Raw genomic sequence first — 18,108 nt, 5'->3', positions numbered from 1 at the left:
AGCTCTGACCAGATGGCAGGCTCACGGAACTGACAGAAGCACACAAAAGCCATGCAGTACAGAGTGCAGGCCCAGGGTGCTGAGAGAGAGGAAGCATACACACCTCAGCAGCAAACACAACCTTTGCTATTCAGAGGTTGGGCCTGGGGAGCCAAAAGAAGAACACACAAGCCCTGTGACATAGAGGAATGGCTGAAGGAAGCCCACATAAGTCTCCACAATGCAGAGTGCAGGGCCAGGGAGCCGAGAAAAGATTCACATAAGCCCCTACCTAGCACGCTTTGGCCTGCATTGCAGGGTAGTACAGGGGAACAGAAGCATGGCAAAGATTCGAGGGACAAGTAGGGGACTGGAGGCAGTGAAGATATGCTGAGAGGGCCACTTCAAACCAGCTCCAGAAATAAACATGTTGAACACTGCCAAGAAGAAAAAGTTAGAACCGGACATGGAACAACAGACTGGTTCCAAATTGTAAAGGAGTTTGTCAAGGTCGTGTATTGTCATCCTGCTCATTTAACTTACACGTGGAGTACATCATGTGAAATGCTGGGCTGAATGAAGCACAAGCTGGAATCAAGATTACCAGAAGAAATATCAATAACCTCAGATATGCAGATGACATCACCCTTATGGCAGAAAGCAGAGAGGAACTAAAGAGCCTCTTGATGAAAGTGAAAGAGGAAAGTGAAAAAGCTGACTTAAAAAGCTGGCATTCAAAAAACTTTGATCATGGCATCGGGTTCCATCACCTCATGGTAATAGATGGGGAAATAATGGAAACAGTGACAGGCTTCTAAAATCACTGCATATGGTGACTGCAGCCATGAAATTAAAAGATACTTGCTCCTTTAATGAAAAGCTATAAAAAACCTAGCCTGCATATTAAAAAGTAGATACATTATTTGCCAACAAAGGTCCAAATAGTTAAAACTATGTTTTTTTCCAGTAGTCATGTATGGATGTGAGAGGTGAACTATAAAGAAAGCTGAGCACTGAAGAATTGATGCTTTTGAACTGTGATGTTGGAGAAGACTCGTAACTCACTTAGATTGCAAGGAGATCAAACCAGTCAATCCTAAAGAAAATCAACCTTGAATATTCATTGGAAGGACTAATGCTGAAGCTGAAACTCCAATACTTTGGTCACCTGATGTGAAGAACTGATTCACTTGAAAAGGCCCTGATGCTGGGAAAGACTGAAGGCAGGAGGAGAGGGGACAACAGATGATGAAATGGATGGATGGCATCACCAACTCTATGGACATGAGTTTCAGCAGGCTCCAGGAGTTGGTGTGGTGCAGTCCATGTGTCTCAAGTAATTGGACACAACTGAGTGACTGAACTGAACTAAACAGTGCCAAAGACAGAAGGACTGTTCAAAGACATACTGAACCCATAAACATCCCAAAATCTACTACTTGGCACTGCACTGCCATTCAGAGGGATGAAATTCAGCTCCATCAAGCAGAACTCAGGTACAAGCTCCCCCAGCCAGGTAAACTTTGTAGAACACTAATCCAGCCCCATCCATGAGGGCAGACTCCACAACCAAGAAGAGCTACGACCTTGAGAACTTTTTTTTTTTTCCCTTAGAAATCACACTCTTTATTTCCCCTGCATATTTCTACCTTCACATTAGCCTTTTGCAGTGCTATGGAGTTTTCATCTTTATTTTTCATGTTAAAAATTACTTTTTAAGATTTTTTCTTTTTTTTTTTTTGGTGATTTTTCTTGTTTTGTTCTTGACATATTAGATTGCCTTTCTTATAGTTCTTTACCAGCTATAGTTATTCCTGAATATATATAAATCTTTTTCATATATGTCTGTTTATCTTTGCTTTTCTATTTTTCTTTTATCTCTTTTTTTTTTACCCTCTCTTCCACCCTTTCCTTTTGTCTTTTCTCTCCCTTCTCTTATTTTACTTTTTCTTTCTCTTTCCTTTTTTTTTTTTCACTCTTTCTTTTTCCACCACATAAGTTAAATTGTTATGCTCTCTTTGCTATATTCCCCAGTTGGCAATCTGCTCAGGCTCAGTTTTACAGACTGAGCATTAGCTAGCCCTGTTTTAATTGGTATATAACACTTTTGGTTTCCCTTGTGCACCAAGTCAATCTCCTGTACTCATTTCTTTAGAATACTTTGGTTATAACTGCATGTGTTTTCGAAAGTATGTGTATATGTCCCATTATTTCTGTAATTACCCACTTGATCTGCTTGATCTCCTCCCACTAGAACATAGACACAAGTAACGCCTAACAAGAAGTCAACAAAAACCACTTAACCAGTCTTTCCCTCCAAAGGCAAAAACCAAAAGGAAGAAGGAATAAATGCCTAACTCCTGGGGAAAAGAGACCTCAAGCAGAGCAAGTTAAAAAAATAAATAAATAAATAAATAAATACAAGAAATACCACACAAATGAAAGAACAAGATAGAAGCTCACAAGACTAAATAAACAAAGAGGAAATAAGCAATTGACCTGAAAGAGAAGTCAAAATAATGATAACAAAGATGCTCTGAAGATTTGAAAATAGAATGCAAAAGGTGCAAGAAACAATTAAGACCGTTAATACAATCACCAAGGACATAGAAGAAATAAAAAAATAAGGAAACAGAGATTAATAACACAATTACTGAAATTAAAAATATTCTAGAAGGAACCAATAGAAGAATAACTAGGGCAGAAGAACAGATATGTGAGCTGAAAGATGAGTGGTGAAAATAACTGCTCAAGAGCAGAATAAAGGAAAAAAGAATGTAAAGAATTGAGGATAGCCTCAGAGACCTTTGGGACAATATTAAATACATCAACATTTGAGTTACAGGAATCCCAGAGGAAGAAGAAAAAAAGAAAGGCACTGAGAAAATCTTTGAAGAAATTATAGTTGAAAATGTCCCCAAAATGGGAAAGGAAATAGTCAATCAAGTCCAAGAAGTGCAGAGAGTCCCTTAAAGGATAAACCCAAGGAGAAACATGTTCAGACATACAAGCTAATAGTCTAAACACAAGGAAATAATGTTAAAAGCAGCAAGCAAAAAGCAAGAAGTAACATACAAAGGAAAACCCATATGGTTAACAGTGTATCTTTCAGCAGAAATTCTACAGACCAGAAGCGAATGATAGGATATATTTAAAGTACTGAAAGAGAAAATCTACAACCAATATCACTTTGCCCAACAAAGATCTCATTCAACAGTGATGGAGAAATCAAAAGTTTCACAGAGAAGCAAAAGTTAAGAGAATTTAGCACCACCAAACCAGCCTTACAACAATACTAAAGGGACTTACATAGCCAGTAAACACAAGAGAAATGAAAAACCTACAAAAATAAACCATGCAAAATTATTAAAATGCCAAAAGGAGCATATATATCAATAATTACTTTAAATATAAATGGATTAAATACACCAACCAAAAAATACAGACTGACTGAATGGATGCAAGATGAAGACCCGTATATATGCTGCCTAAAAGAGACCCTCTTCAGACCTAGAGACTCATACAGACTGAAAGTAATAGGAGGGAAAAAGGTATTCCATGCAAATGAAAACCAAAAGAATGTTGGAGTAAAATCTTTATATCAGACAAAATAGACTTTAAAATAAAGAATACCATAAGAAACGAAGAAATACACTAGATAATGATCAAAGGATCAATCAAAGAAAAGACATAACAATTGTAAATATTTATTCACCCAACATAGAAGCACCTCAATACATAAGGGAAACATTAAAAGTCATAAGAGGAGAAATTGAGAGTAACACAAAAATAGTAGGGGACTTTAACACCCCACTTACACCACTGGACAGATCATTAAAACAGAGAATCAATAAGAAAACACAAATCTTAGATGAAAAATTAGACTACATGGACCTAATTGATATCTTCAGGACTTTCCATCAAATGCAGGAGAATACAGTTTCTTCTCAAGTGCACATGGGACATTCTCCAGGATAAATTAAATACTGGGCCACAAATCAAGCCTCAGTAGATTTAAGAAAACTGAAATCATATCAAGTATCTTGTCTGACCACAATGGTTTGAGACTAGATATCGACCACAGGGGGCCGGGGGTCGGGTGGGGGGAGGAAAAAAAAAAAAAAAAAAAACTCATGGAGATAAGACAATACTTACTAAATAACAAAGAGGTTACTGAAGAAATAAGAAGGAAATCAATAGATTCCTGGAAATAAATGACAATGAAAACTCCACGACCCAAAACTTATGGGGTTCAGCAGAATCTTTTCTAAGTGGGAAGGATATAGCAATAGAATCCTACTTCAAGAAACCAGAAAAGCATTGAATATACAACCTAACTGTACATCTAAATCAGCTGGAAAAAGAAGAAGTAGAACAACAACAACAACAAAAAAGTCAACAGAAGGAAAGAAATCATAAAGATCAGAGCAGAATAATTGAAAAAGAAATGAAGGAAGCAAAGATTAATAAAACTAAAAGCTGGTTCTTTGAGTAGATAAACAAAATTGACAAACCACTAGCAAAAATCACCAGGGAAAAAAGGAAGAAAAATCAAATCAATAAAATTAGAAATGAGAAAGAAGAGGTTACAAAAGACAACACATAAATACAAAAAATCATAAGAGAATATTATGAGCAACTACATGTTAATAAAATGGACAACCTAGAGGAAATGTGCAGATTCTTAGAAAAGTTCAACCTCCAACACTGAACCAGAAAGATGTAGAAATTATGAACAAGCCAATTATAAACACTGAAATTGAAACTGTGATCAACAGTCTAACAAAGTACAAAAACCCAGGGCCAGATGGCTTTGCAGGGAATTCTATCAAACATTTAGAGAAGAGTTACTGCCTTTTTTTTTTAATATTCCAAAAATTGAAGAGGAAGGAACACTTCCAAATTCATTTATGAGGCCACAGAACCCTCAGAATGGGAGAAAATATTAGCAAAGGAAATAACTAGGAAATAATTACTCTCTAAAATACAGAAGCTGCTCATAGAACTCAATACTATAAAAACAAAGAGCCCAATCTAAAAGTGGAAAAAAGACCTAAACAAACATTTCTCCAAAGAAGACATACAGATGGCTAGCAAACACATGAAAGCTCAACATCACTCATTATTAGAGAAATTCAAACAAAACTACAATCAAAAATCATCTCACACCAGTCAGAATGGCCATCATCAAAAATTTTACAAACAGTAAATGCTGGAGACGGTGTGGAGAAAACAGAACCCTCTTGCATTGCTGATAGGAATGCAAATTGATACAGCCATGATGGAAGATAGTAAAAGATTCCTTAAAAAACTAGAAATAAAACCACCATGTGACAGCAATCTCATTACTAGGCATATACTCTGAAGAAAATGGAAAAAGACACACGTGCCCCAATGTTCACTGCAGCAATATTTACAGTAGCTAGAACATGGAAGCAACTTAGATGTCCATTGACAGATAAATGGATAAAGAAGCTGTGGTATATATATATACACACATATACACACACACAATGGAATATTACTCAGCCATAAAAAATGGATTTGAGTCAGTTCTAATGAGTTGAATGAATCTAGAATCAATTGTACAGAGTGAAGTAAGTCAGATGTTCAAGCTGGCTTGGGAAAAGGCAGAGGAACCAGAGATCAAATTGCCAACATCTGCTGGATCATCGAAAAAGCAAGAGAGTTCCAGAAAAACATCTATTTCTGCTTTATTGACTGTGCCAAGACCTTTGACTGTGTGGATCACAATAAACTGTGGAAAATTCTGAAAGAGGTTGGAATATCAGATCACCTGACCTGCCTCTTGAGAAACCTGTATGCAGATCAGGAAGCAACAGTTAGAACTGGACATGGAACAACAGATTATTTCCAAATAGGAAAAGGAGTACGCCAAGGCTGTATATTGTCACCCTGCTCATTTAACGTATATGCAGAGTACATCATGAGAAACGCCTGGCTAGAGGAAGCACAAGCTGGAATCAAGATTGCTGGAAGAAATATCAATAACCTCAGATATGCAGACGGCACCACCCTTATGGCAGAAAGTGAAGAGGAACTAAAGAGCCTCTTGATGAAGGTGAAAGAGGAGAGTGAAAAAGTTGGATTAAAGCTCAACATTCTGAAAACTAAGATCATGGCATCTGGCCCCATCACTTCATGGGAAATAGATGGGGAAACAGTGGCTTACTTTATTTTTCTGAGCTCTAAAATCACTGCAGATGGTGACTGAAGCCATGAACATTAAAAGACTTTTACTCCTTGGAAGGAAAGTTATGACCAACCTAGACAGCATATTAAAAAGCAGAGACATTACTTTGCCAACAAAAGTCCATCTTGTCAAGGCTATCATTCTTCCAGTGGTCATGTATGGATGTGAGAGTTGGACTATAAAGAAAGCTGAGCACAGAAGAATTGATGGTTTTGAACTGTGGCGTTGGAGAAGACTCTTGAGAGTCCCTTGGACTGCAAGGAGATCCAAATAATCCATCCTAAAGGAGATCAGTCCTGGGTGTTCATTTGAAGGACTGATGTTGAAGCTGAAACTCCAATACTTTGGCCACCTGGTGCGAAGAGCTGACTCATTTGAAAAGACCCTTATGCTGGGAAAGATTGAAGGCAGTAGGAGAAGGGGACGACAGAGGATGAGATGGTTGGATAGCATCACTGATTCGATGGACATAGGTTTGGGTGGACTCTGGGAGTTGGTGATGGACAGGGAGGCCTGGGGTGCTGCATTTTATGGGGTCGCAAAGAGTCAGACATGTCTGAGTGACTGAAGTGAATTGAAGTAAGTCAGAAAGAGAAATATCAATATCGTACACTAACATATATATAAGGAATCTTGAAGGAAGGTACTGATGAATTTATTTATATAGCAGCAATGGAGAACAGACATAGAGAACAGACTTATGGACATGAGGGGAGAGGAGTAGGGAGAGGGTGCGATGCATGGAGAGAGGAACATGGAAACTTACAAGACCATGTATAAAATAGATAGCCAATGGGAATTTACTGTATGACTCATGGAACTCAAACAAGGGCTCTGTAAGAATCAAGTAGGGTAAGATGGGGAGGGAGATGGGAAGGTGGTTCAGGAAGGAGGGGACTTCGGAGCACATATGGCTGATTCTTGTTCATGTTTAACAGAAAACAGCAAAATTCTGTAAAGCAATTTTCCTTCAATTAAAAAAAAAATAAAAGAAAAAGAGTCTTCACCAGCATGACAGTTCAAAAGTATCAGTTCTTCAGCGCTCGGCCTTCTTTATAGTATAACTCTCACATCTATACATGACTGTTGGAGGAACCACAGCTTGGACTATATGGACCTTTGTTGGCAAAGTGATGTCTCTGCTTTTTAATACACTATCTAGGTTTGTCACAGTTTTTCTTCCAAGGAACAAATGCCTTTTAGTTTCATGGCTGCAGGCACCAACCACAGTGATTTTGGAGCTCAAGAAAATAAATCCTATCACTGTTTCCATTATTTCTCCATCTATTTGCCATGAAGTGAAGGGACTGGATGTCATGATCTGAGTTTTTGGAATGGTGAGTTTTAAGGCAGATTTCTCGCTCTCCTCTTCCACCATTATCAAGAGACTCTTTAGTTCCTCTTTGCTTTCTCCCTTTAGAGAGGTATCAGCATTGCACTGTGGTGTTGGAGAAGACTCTTGAGAGTCCCTTGGACTGCAAGGAGATCCAACCAGTCCATCTTAAAGGAGATTAGTCCTGGGTATTCATTAGAGGGACTGATGTTGAAGCTGAAACTTCAATACTTTGGCCAACTCATGCGGAGAGCTGACTCATTTGAAAAGACCCTGATGCTGGGAAAGATTGAGGGCAGGAGGAGAAGAGGATGATGGAGGATGAGATGGTTGGATGGCATCACCAACACGGACATGGGTTTGGGTGAACTCTGGGAGTTGGTGATGTACAGGGAGGCCTGGCGTGTTGCGGTTCATGGGTTCACAAAGTTTCGGACACGACTGAGCAACTGAACTGAACTGATCTGCATATCTGAGGCTATTGATACTTTTCCCAGCGATCTTGATTCCAGCTTGTGATTCATCCAGCTCAGCATTTCATATGATGTACTCTGCATAAAAGTTACAAAAGCGGGGTGAAAATATACATCCTTGTAGTATTCCTTTCCCAATTTGGAACCAGTCTGTTGTTCCGTGTCCGGTTCTAACTGTTGATTCTTGACCTGCATACAGGTTTCTCAGGAGGCAGATAATAGGGTCTTGTATTCCTGTCTCTTTAACAATCTTCCACAGTTTGTTGTGATTCACACAGTCAAAGGCTTTGTTATAGTCAATGAAGCAGAAGTAGTTGATTTTCTGGAATCCCCTTCATTTTGCTATGGTCCAACGGATGTTGACAATGTGATCTCTGGTTCCTCTGCCTTTTCTAAATCCAGGTTGTACATCTGGAAGTGTTCAGTTCACATACTGCTGAAGCCTAGGTTGAAGGATTTTAAGCATTACCTTGCTAGCATGTGAAGTGAGTACAATTATGCTGTACTTTGTCATTGCCTTTATTCTTTGGCATTGCCTTTATTTGGGATTTGAATGAAAGCTGAACTTTTACAGTCCTGCAGCCACTGCTGAGTTTTCCAAATTTGCTGGCATATTGAGTGCAGCACTCTTGCAGCATCATCTTTTAGGATTTGAAATAGTTCAGCTGGAATTTCATCACCTCCACTAGCTTTGTTCGTAGTGATGCTTTCTAAGGCCCACTTGACTTCACACTGCAGGATGTCTGACTCTAGGTGAGTGATGACACCATCGTGGTTGTCCAGGTCATTAAGATATTTTTGTATAGTTCTTCTGTGTATCACCACCTCTTCTTAATATCTTCTGCTTCTGTTAGTTCCATACCATTTCTGTCCTTTTTTGAGCTCATCTTTGCATGAAATATTCCCTTGATATCTCTAATTTTCTTGAAGAGATCTCTAGTCTTTCTCATTCTATTTTTTTCTTATATTTCTTTGCATTGTTCCCTTAAGAAGGTTTTCTTATCTCTCATTGCTATTCTTTGTAACTCTGCATTCAGATGGGTATATCTTTCCTCTTCTCCTTTGCCTTTTGCTTCCCTTATTTTTTCAGGTCTTTGTTAAGTAATCTACATAAAAGAGGCAAAGATATACAACAGAGAAAGGGCATTCTCTTCAATAAGTGGTACTGAAAAAAAAAAAAACAGACAGGTACATGTAAAATAATGAAATTAAAAAATTTTCTAACACTATACAAAAGAATAAACTCAAAATGGATAAAAGATCTAAATGTAAGACTGGATATTCTAATACTCTTAGAGAAAAACATAGGCAAGACATTCTTAGACATAAATTGCAGCAATATCTTTCAATTTCTCTCTGAGAGTAAGAGAAATAAAAACAAAAATAAGCAAAAATGACCTCATTAATCTTAAAATATTTTGCACAGTGAAGTAAGCTATAAAATAAATGGAAAGACAACTTAAAAGAGGGAGAAAATATTTGAAAACAAGGGAAGTGTAAAAGGGATTAATTTCCAAAGCATCTAAACATCTCATACAGCTCAGTATCAAGAAACAAACAAACAAGCAACCTAATAAAAAATGATCAGAAGAAATAGATATTTCTCCAAAGAAGACATATAGGTGACCAAAAGACACATGGAAAGATGTTGACCATCATAAATTACTATAGAAATTCAAGTTAAAACCACAGTGAGGTATCACCTCACACTTTTCAGAATAGCTGTTTTTAAAAAGTCTATTTTATTTTATTTAAGCATACCAGTCATGCCTTCTTAAATTGATTTTATTACCCAGTATTTTCTGGATGTTTGCTTTTCAGAAGCACTGTTCATATTCAAACACTTCAATCTCTATTACACATATAATAAAACTGATCCGAGGAGCTGTGTTTATTGTTGCACATCTCACATTGGAATCATGTTGAAGAATTGGGACAGTTTTTTCTGATAACTTTCCTGAGATCTGGAAACACTTGTATAATACTTTGAATAAGTACTTAAATGATGCTTCCATTCCCATTGCATCTGCCACATAATGCTTGTTGAATGAGTTTGTTAAATCAATTGAATTATGGACTTCCCTGGTAGCTCAGACAGTAAAAGGTCTGCCTATAATTTGGGAGACCCAGGTTCGATCCCTGGGTCGGGAAGATCCCCTGGAGAAGGAAATGGCAACCCACTCCAGTACTCTTGCCTGGAAAATCCCATAGACAGAGAAGAGTGATAGACTACAGTCCATGGGGTTGCAGAGTCGGACACGACTGAGCAACTAAACTTACTTAAGTAGTTACCATATTGGCAGTATTAACAGTATACTGAGAAGATTTGGAAAAGGAGCCTCTGGAAATTACTGAAAGGAGCAATTATTAAAAGTATACTTGGAAATAAATGTGATGAAACTTAATTTCAATACAATAAAAATCCAGTGTGAAAAATATGAAAGCAATCAAAGAAAACTTTAATAAATTTTGGGAGGTGGAAACAGAAATGTAGGGTATTATTGAAATATTGAAATGTTACACATTTTTGGAGGAATTTAGAGTGTCCCAGGAGTATTGCCTAAAAGGCACCTTCACTTTTTGTGGAAGCATCACAAATGTAATAGGCTTTCAGTTTTGATGTTTCCTTTACTATTCATTTTCAGTACTGTATCAACTACTTTTGTCATAAAAGTGCTTCCCTTGTTTTTATGACATTTTCATGACAATGAGCTGTCCCAGGGTCTAGTGACTGGAGCCAGGTTTCAAGTTTTTTTATTTTTTTTTAATATAACAATAGTAGTGACTGACAGTTGAGGACTGTTTTTGCCCAGTTATTTATTTTATTTTATTTTTTTTTTTATTTTTTGAATTTTGTTTCATGTGCTTTACTGGTTTGTTTTGTTGATGTTGAAAATATCTGCAATATTTTTTTGTGTGCAGCTAAGTTGGTTAAAATAAGTAGTTGTTTTCCATATAATAGAGTTTTGTTGCAATGTTTTATTTTGGAAATCAACATGTGGGTGTCTCTAACACAGATTGATAGAGATGAAATAATTAAATTACCTTTTAACACTATTAAAATATTAGTTTTTAAAGCAGTGTGATATTCAACAAATTCCCAACATAAATTTGTTAAAATCTTATAAATGAAAATAACCCATTGAGAATGTTATATCTATAAAAATGACCACTAAGACAAACTTCTAGATGTTTCTTATGCAAACTGAACCCTGGAGAATTACTTTATTCTCCTAATGTCTGTATATTCTTGGTTTGTAACTTAGAGTATGCTTTTTTTTAATGATTTCTGTTTTTATGCACTCTATATCTTTTATTCCTAGAAAATAAACTAGCACCTCTTTTTCCAAATAATATTTTGGTGAAACTGAAGTTGGACTTTTGTAAATGAAGGATGGGAAAGAAAATCAAAATAATCATAACCAACTAATTTTTTTTCTGTCTTCAGGCTTCTACATTTTTCTGTTAGTTTTTGTTTGTTTACAAATATTTAAAACTAGATATATCTCCCTTCATATTTCAAAGAGTACAGATTTGTATACAAATTATTTGGAGTGAATTTCAGAGGATTTGACATATTTTTCTTGATTTTTCTATTTTAAAATCCAAATTTCTTTTATGAAATAAAGAACAACAAAATCATCTTTGCATAATGTGTTTCTATATTATTAATATGTCTGTGCTTGAACAGAAAGAGTTTTTTATTTCTTCCAGGTGTTACAACCAGAAGTTACTTTGCCCAGAAATCATCAAAGTATAGTTAAAAAACTGGAGCTTTTCAATTTTCCTACTACAGGAGGCTTTCCTATGTGTCAGAGTGAATCGTTATAGAACTGGGGAAGGCAGATGCTATTGCTATTTTTGTCTTTATTGCTTCTTGAGTTTATAACTTTTAGTTATAAAGTTATAAACTGGCAAAGTCTACAAGAATGTTACTATTTGAATGAAGAAATTTTGGAAATCAAACAGGTTTTTGTAAATCAACTAACTGGCAGAATGGTTAAAATTCATGAGATTGAGAGAGAAAAGGTAACTACAAATGGAAAGAATAATATAATTATGGAGGATTAAAGGAAATATAAAGTAAAATGGTAATGAGAAAAGGAAACTGAATAGGAGAGGAAGGAAGGAAGGGAGAAACAAAGGAAGGAAGGGAGAAAGAAAGAAAGCTAGATGGAGAGGAGGAAGAAGAAATTAATAGATAGTTAAGATATGTGTCTAGTTCTATTGCCATTATTATTGTTATATTATTGTTCCCTAAAGGAAAACTATTTGAATTTGTTTTCCTCTCAAATAAATGATATTTTAAGAATCCTGATCTTAATATTGTGTGATATTTAGTGTCATTTACAAAAAACTTATTACAAATTATAATTATCTAATTTCAGACTGTTAAAGTAGAAACTATATCTTAACTATATAATTGGCAAGTGTATTAGATATAAAGTTGACTTTCATATAAAATGTGGGCACTAATACTAGAATTTGAAACATATGATAGGGATAACTAAACTCTCCAAAATTAAGAATGGACTAAGAGCTATCAATTCAGAGTGGATAGCAAAAATAGGAATCCCCAGAATAGTTTCATAATTTATGGGTTTTATAATATATAAAAATAATAAATATCCAGAATAGTTTCTTAATTTATGGGTTTTATAATATATGTACAGGAAGAACCACAAAGAAAGTCATTACATAAGAAATAAATATAAGTAAAGCACAAAAATTTAACATGTTTTCCAGCCTCCCTTTTCCTTCTAAACATGATATGCATAAAAACTAGGTGGAAATTATCTTTTCTCCCTATATATTAGTAATTTTACCACTTTAATAGTTGTTTATTTTCATTGAAATGAGTAGCTGAAAGTATATTCCAACTTCCAGCTAAGGTAAATGTTATTTAAAGAACAGGAATTTTTATGGAGTATGTCAAAAGAAACAAAATAGTATCTTCAAAGCCTAAGTTTAGTAACACATTACCAGAAGAAAAGAGCAGCAAGACTGGTGTTTTCTAACCATTGGCTAACTAAGATGACTAAGCTGAATAAATATATAAACATTTATATTGGAAGCAAAAACTACTAACAAAGGTATTTTATTGTGAACCCCAAACACAATCTTAGCTTTTTCCTCTGCTCTAGGCAACTCAGCTTCTATCTTGAAGAATATCTTACTGTCATGTGCTTTGGCAGAGCTCCAGGATCCCCAAGGATAAAGCAATATCTCTATTTACATATCAAAGCAAAAAAGGATCAAACATTATTAGACCTCTAAGAGATTGTGAAAGGACTCTATGAATCAGAAGCTTCAACAATTTTCTTCCCGCAATTCAGACTACTTCCTTCTTCATCACAGGATGCTTAATATACTATAGTATCTCACGCAGAGGCAACCAAGATAAGCCTAAGAAAGAGCTAATGACACTGTGCAAATGGTTATTGAATGTTTAAATAAGTGCTTTGAGTAAAGATACAGAGAAAGGAGATGTCAGTCCAAGATCTGGGCCCATTCTAATGGTTTTATTGTTTTGGACATCTACAGAGTTACATGGAGAAGTGGCTAATTGAGGTTCTGCACTTCATGAAAAAGGATGAATGCCCCGTAAACCAAAAGGTACTTGTTTTACTTTTACTGACTATTGAAGAACATTTGCAATGGTCATCTCAACTTTTACATATTTACTAGAATACAGTTTTAATTTTGTAGATTTCTGCTCTTTGCAGCCTGCAGTATATAATGCAGTATGCAGAAACAAATGCTGAGTTAGGGTTTGGTTCAAAAGTGAGCCTATCCGGAATGTCTTCAGCAAGGCTTTCTTGCTCATACAGCAATGAATGCTCCTTATGAAGATATGAAAAATAAAGGCTAAAAATTTGAATTAAATGATTATAGTTCTCAGCAAATAGTATATAAAGCACTCATAAGAGTTTGATGTGTTTTTTTAAGATAGTTTTTAAAAGATTTTCAAAAGTGTACAGATAATTTCTTTTAGCAATCAAATTTTGTCGTCTGTCAAGTTTTAACCCTTCTAAACCTGCATTTTTTCATTCACTGCATTTGATTAACAAGAAATAAGGTGTTTTTTTTTTTTTCATTTCATCTTCAGTTCAAACTTCCTTTCTTTAATGAAATGACACTCATAATAGTAAGCATAATGATTCTTCATATTTAAGAAGTGCTTTTACTTTCTTTTAAAATTCCTCTGAAGAAGGCAGATAAGGAAGTAACAGCAGACACTCCAGATCAGACTGAGATTGAACTGTTGTTTTCCCTTCCTTCCATATTTCTTCTCTCTCTCCCCTTCTTCCTCCTTCTCTTTTTCTCTCTTTTTATTCTCTCTCTCTATCTTCATTCTTTCTGCACATAACCATTTTGATTTCTTTGTATGCTTTAGGCATTGTGTTAAAGTGTTTCCATACATTATCTTTGTACATCCTCACAACGTTTTACTTCAGTGATAAAGCAGAGTGTTAAGAAAGTAAGTATGGGCCTTCTTTGTGGTCTTTGTTCAAAGATTCTTGTTGTCTTTTTCATTATCACTATAAACATTTCTTAAGAATAATCCAGTGTTAGGTATTAAAAAAATCCCTGCAACTCTAGGTATATGAATAACACAATCAATATCAAAGTTTTTGTTGTTTTTTTAATATACTCCTTTATTGTCCTGAGTACAATTCCAAGATCCTGAAGGCAATGAAGCATATCCTTGAAGTTGTTGAGAACAGTCATTGCATTTTCTTTTAATAAATATATATTGAACATCTACCAGGTGCCAATCACTGTAGCTTTTGCTGGAGATATAAATGAAGTACAACAAAATCCCTGGTCTCAAGAGATGTCTTAATGAGAAAAACACAGCAAAAAAAAAAAAAAAAAAAAAAAAAAAAACCTAATGAGTATAAAGCAATGATAAGTCTTAAAATAAAGGAATAGCACACAGTTAGGGGAAAGACAAGAAGAAGCATACAATTTTGTATGGTGGATGAGTCAGAAAACAGTTCACAAGAAGATGGGTTTTAAAGATGAAGGACATTTTCTGATGGATAACAGCACACACAAATATTATTATTATTATTATTACATTTTATTAGGCCTCTACTATGTCTTAGGTAGTAGACAAGGTATAGTGATTATTAATTCCATTTTTACAAATAAGATAGCTGAGATTGAACAGGGTTCTTGTGAGGATCAAATTATATGAGAAGTTTACAAAGGCCTATGAAGTTTGAAAAATTGAAAAAGTGCAAGCTATTATTTATTTATTATAGGCAATTTCAGCTGCCAAAGTTTGCTTCATTTTAGTTAATTTAAGCTTTGCTTCCAGTCTAACTAAGATTTACTTGAGTCTGTTGATTTCTTCTTTGCATGTGTGTAAGATGCCATGTTATATTTCTTAATAATTATATTTAATTGACTTATAGTTAGTATTCTCATTTGGCAATAATTACTTGATAATCTGTGAATAATGTATGTTTAATTATTTGTAAGCTGGCTAACATCAGTTATTTTCACTCTCTACTCTTGTACAATTTTGTAGATAAATGTGTGTTTGTGCCTGCATGTGTAGCTCTATATTAAATCACCAACAAAACTGAATTTAACTAACCTAGGCTTCATGTCACTAACCTAAGTTTCAAGTTTATTGAACTTATGCATTCAATGATCTTCATGTGACTGACATTTCTTGATTTTTCAATATGGTGGTGGCACCAACTTTTTTCTAATTTTTTCTTGTTTTGAATGACATTTTCCAATAAGCAGTTGTTTTTTGGATACTTTTCTACGAAATTTACTAAGCTAAGTATGTCTTTACTCATTATTTATTTTAATAATTTTTATACTTCCATTTATTTTCATATTGAAATATTTATTTCTGAATTATTTTTAAGCATTTGTTCTCAGTCTCCTGATATCTAGACTCTAAAACATTTTGGCTGGTTTATTTATATTTTAAAATAGTAAATAACTTGCAATTATTTCACCTAAAAATTGCACAAGGTATATACTCGGGTCAAACATCTAGAGATTTTAAGCAATATTTTAAATAATTTTGCTATACATTTCTCTTTTCTTCTGTGCTTCAATACTACTTATTAGAATTTTAGAATTTCAGGGAATTATAACCATATGTTTTATTGGCTCAGCCTGATAGCAAGATTATGACCATACTATAATGGAGTGATACATACTTTCCTGACTATGTATTAATTATCTTTAAATTAATTATTTTCAGAAATTCTCTCATATATTGAACCTAGCTGTTTATTTGTGTGAAGAACTATTTTCTTTAGTCCAAAAACACTAGCCTGAGGAGGAGCTAAAATGGCAGAGGAGTAGGATGGGGAGAACACTTTCTCCCCCACAAATTCATCAAAAGAACATTTAAACGCCAAGTAAATTCCACAAAACAACTTCTGAATGCCAGCAGAGGACATCAGGCACCCAGAAAAGCAACCCAAGTCTTCAAAAGGAGGTAGGAAAAAAATATAAAAGACAAAAAAAGAGACAAAAGAGGGAGGGACAGAGTTCTGTCCCAGGAAGGGAGTCTTAAAAAGAGAGAAGTTTCCAAACACCAGGAAACCTTCTCGCTGCCGAATCTGTGCCGAGCCTTGGAAGCACAGAGGGCAACATAACAGGAAGGAAAAATAAACAATTAAAACCCGCACATTGTGAGCCCTACGGTAACTCCCCCAGTGGAGAAGCAGCGCAGACGCCTGCATCCGCCATTAGCAAGCGGGGGCTGGGCAGGGAGGCGTGGCGCGGACTGCATTGCAAGGATCTGGCCTGAATACCCCGAGCACAATCTGAGCGAAATAATTTGGGCTAGCAAACCAGACTGTGGGATATCTACCACGTGAAAAGCCAGCCCTAACCTAAGACACCGCCAGGCCCGTGCACGGAACAAAGGACTGAACAGAGATAGCCGGCGGCAGACCATCCCCCTCCCGTGATAGGCAGCCAGAGCTGGAAGGGGACAATTGCAGCCCCAGAGAGACATTATCTATAAAACTGTAAGCAGGCTTCTTTGCTAACTAAAACTTCTTGGGGGGCTGGACGGTCAACATCTGCCTGAGAAGGTGCGCTGGTGCACACCTAGATAACCGAGTGGCGGGGAGGCGATAAGTCTCAGCAATCATGCGTGCCAAGCACCTCATCACCTGAGCTGCTCGGATCTAGGAAGGGCACAAAACGCAGGCCCAACCGAGAGTCTGCGCCTCTGAGGACTACCTGAGTGCCTGAACCTGAGCGGCTTGGACCTGGAAGTGCAGGCAACCCAGGGCCGGCCACGGATGGTTCCTGGCGGAGCAACCTAGAGCCTGAGCAGCGTGGGCAGGGAGGCTACACATGCCGTGAATGGGGGGCAGACCCAGTGTGGCTGAGGCACTGCAAACACATGCCAGTGTTATTTGTTTGCAGCATCCCTCCCTACCTCCCCTCAGCGCGACTGAACAAGTGACCCTAAAAAAAAAAAAAAAAAAAAAAAAAAGTGTCCTCCACCGTCCCCTTTGTGTCAGGGTGGAAACCAGACACTGAAGAGACCAGCAAACAGAAGAAGCTATAACAGAGGGAACCGCCTTGAAAGCTACAGGAAATAGATTAAAACCCTGTGGTTAGTACCAACTACATAGGAAGGGGCCTATAGATCTTGAGAAATATAAGTCGGACCAAGGAACTAGCCAAAAATGAACTGAACCCGCAATACTCACAACAAAACCAGAGAAAGCCCTAGATATATTTTTACTATTTTTATGATCATTCTTTAATTCTTTTTTTTAATTTTTAAAAGAAAAATTTTAAGTCCTCTATTATTCCTTTAATTTTCACTTTTATAACCCATTACTTTGCAAAAAAAAAAAAAAAAAAAAGAAGACCCCATTTTTTTAAAAGCAAATTCATATATATATATTTTATAATTTTTTGACTTTTTTTTTCCTTCTTTTCTTTAACATTGTATTTTTGAAATTCCAAACTCTACTCTAGATTTTTAATTTTAGCTTTTTGTTATTTGTTATCAATTTTGTACCTATAGTTTTTTTTTTTTTATAATTTCTGTGACTTTTTGATTTTTTCTTTTTCTTTTTCTCTGTTTCTATCTCTTCTTCTTT

This window comes from Bubalus bubalis, chromosome X (genome assembly GCF_019923935.1).
Source record: "Bubalus bubalis isolate 160015118507 breed Murrah chromosome X, NDDB_SH_1, whole genome shotgun sequence".
Taxonomy (NCBI): Eukaryota; Metazoa; Chordata; class Mammalia; order Artiodactyla; family Bovidae; genus Bubalus; species Bubalus bubalis.
The sequence above is the reverse complement of the archived record's forward strand: the minus strand, read 5'-3'. Positions refer to the sequence as shown.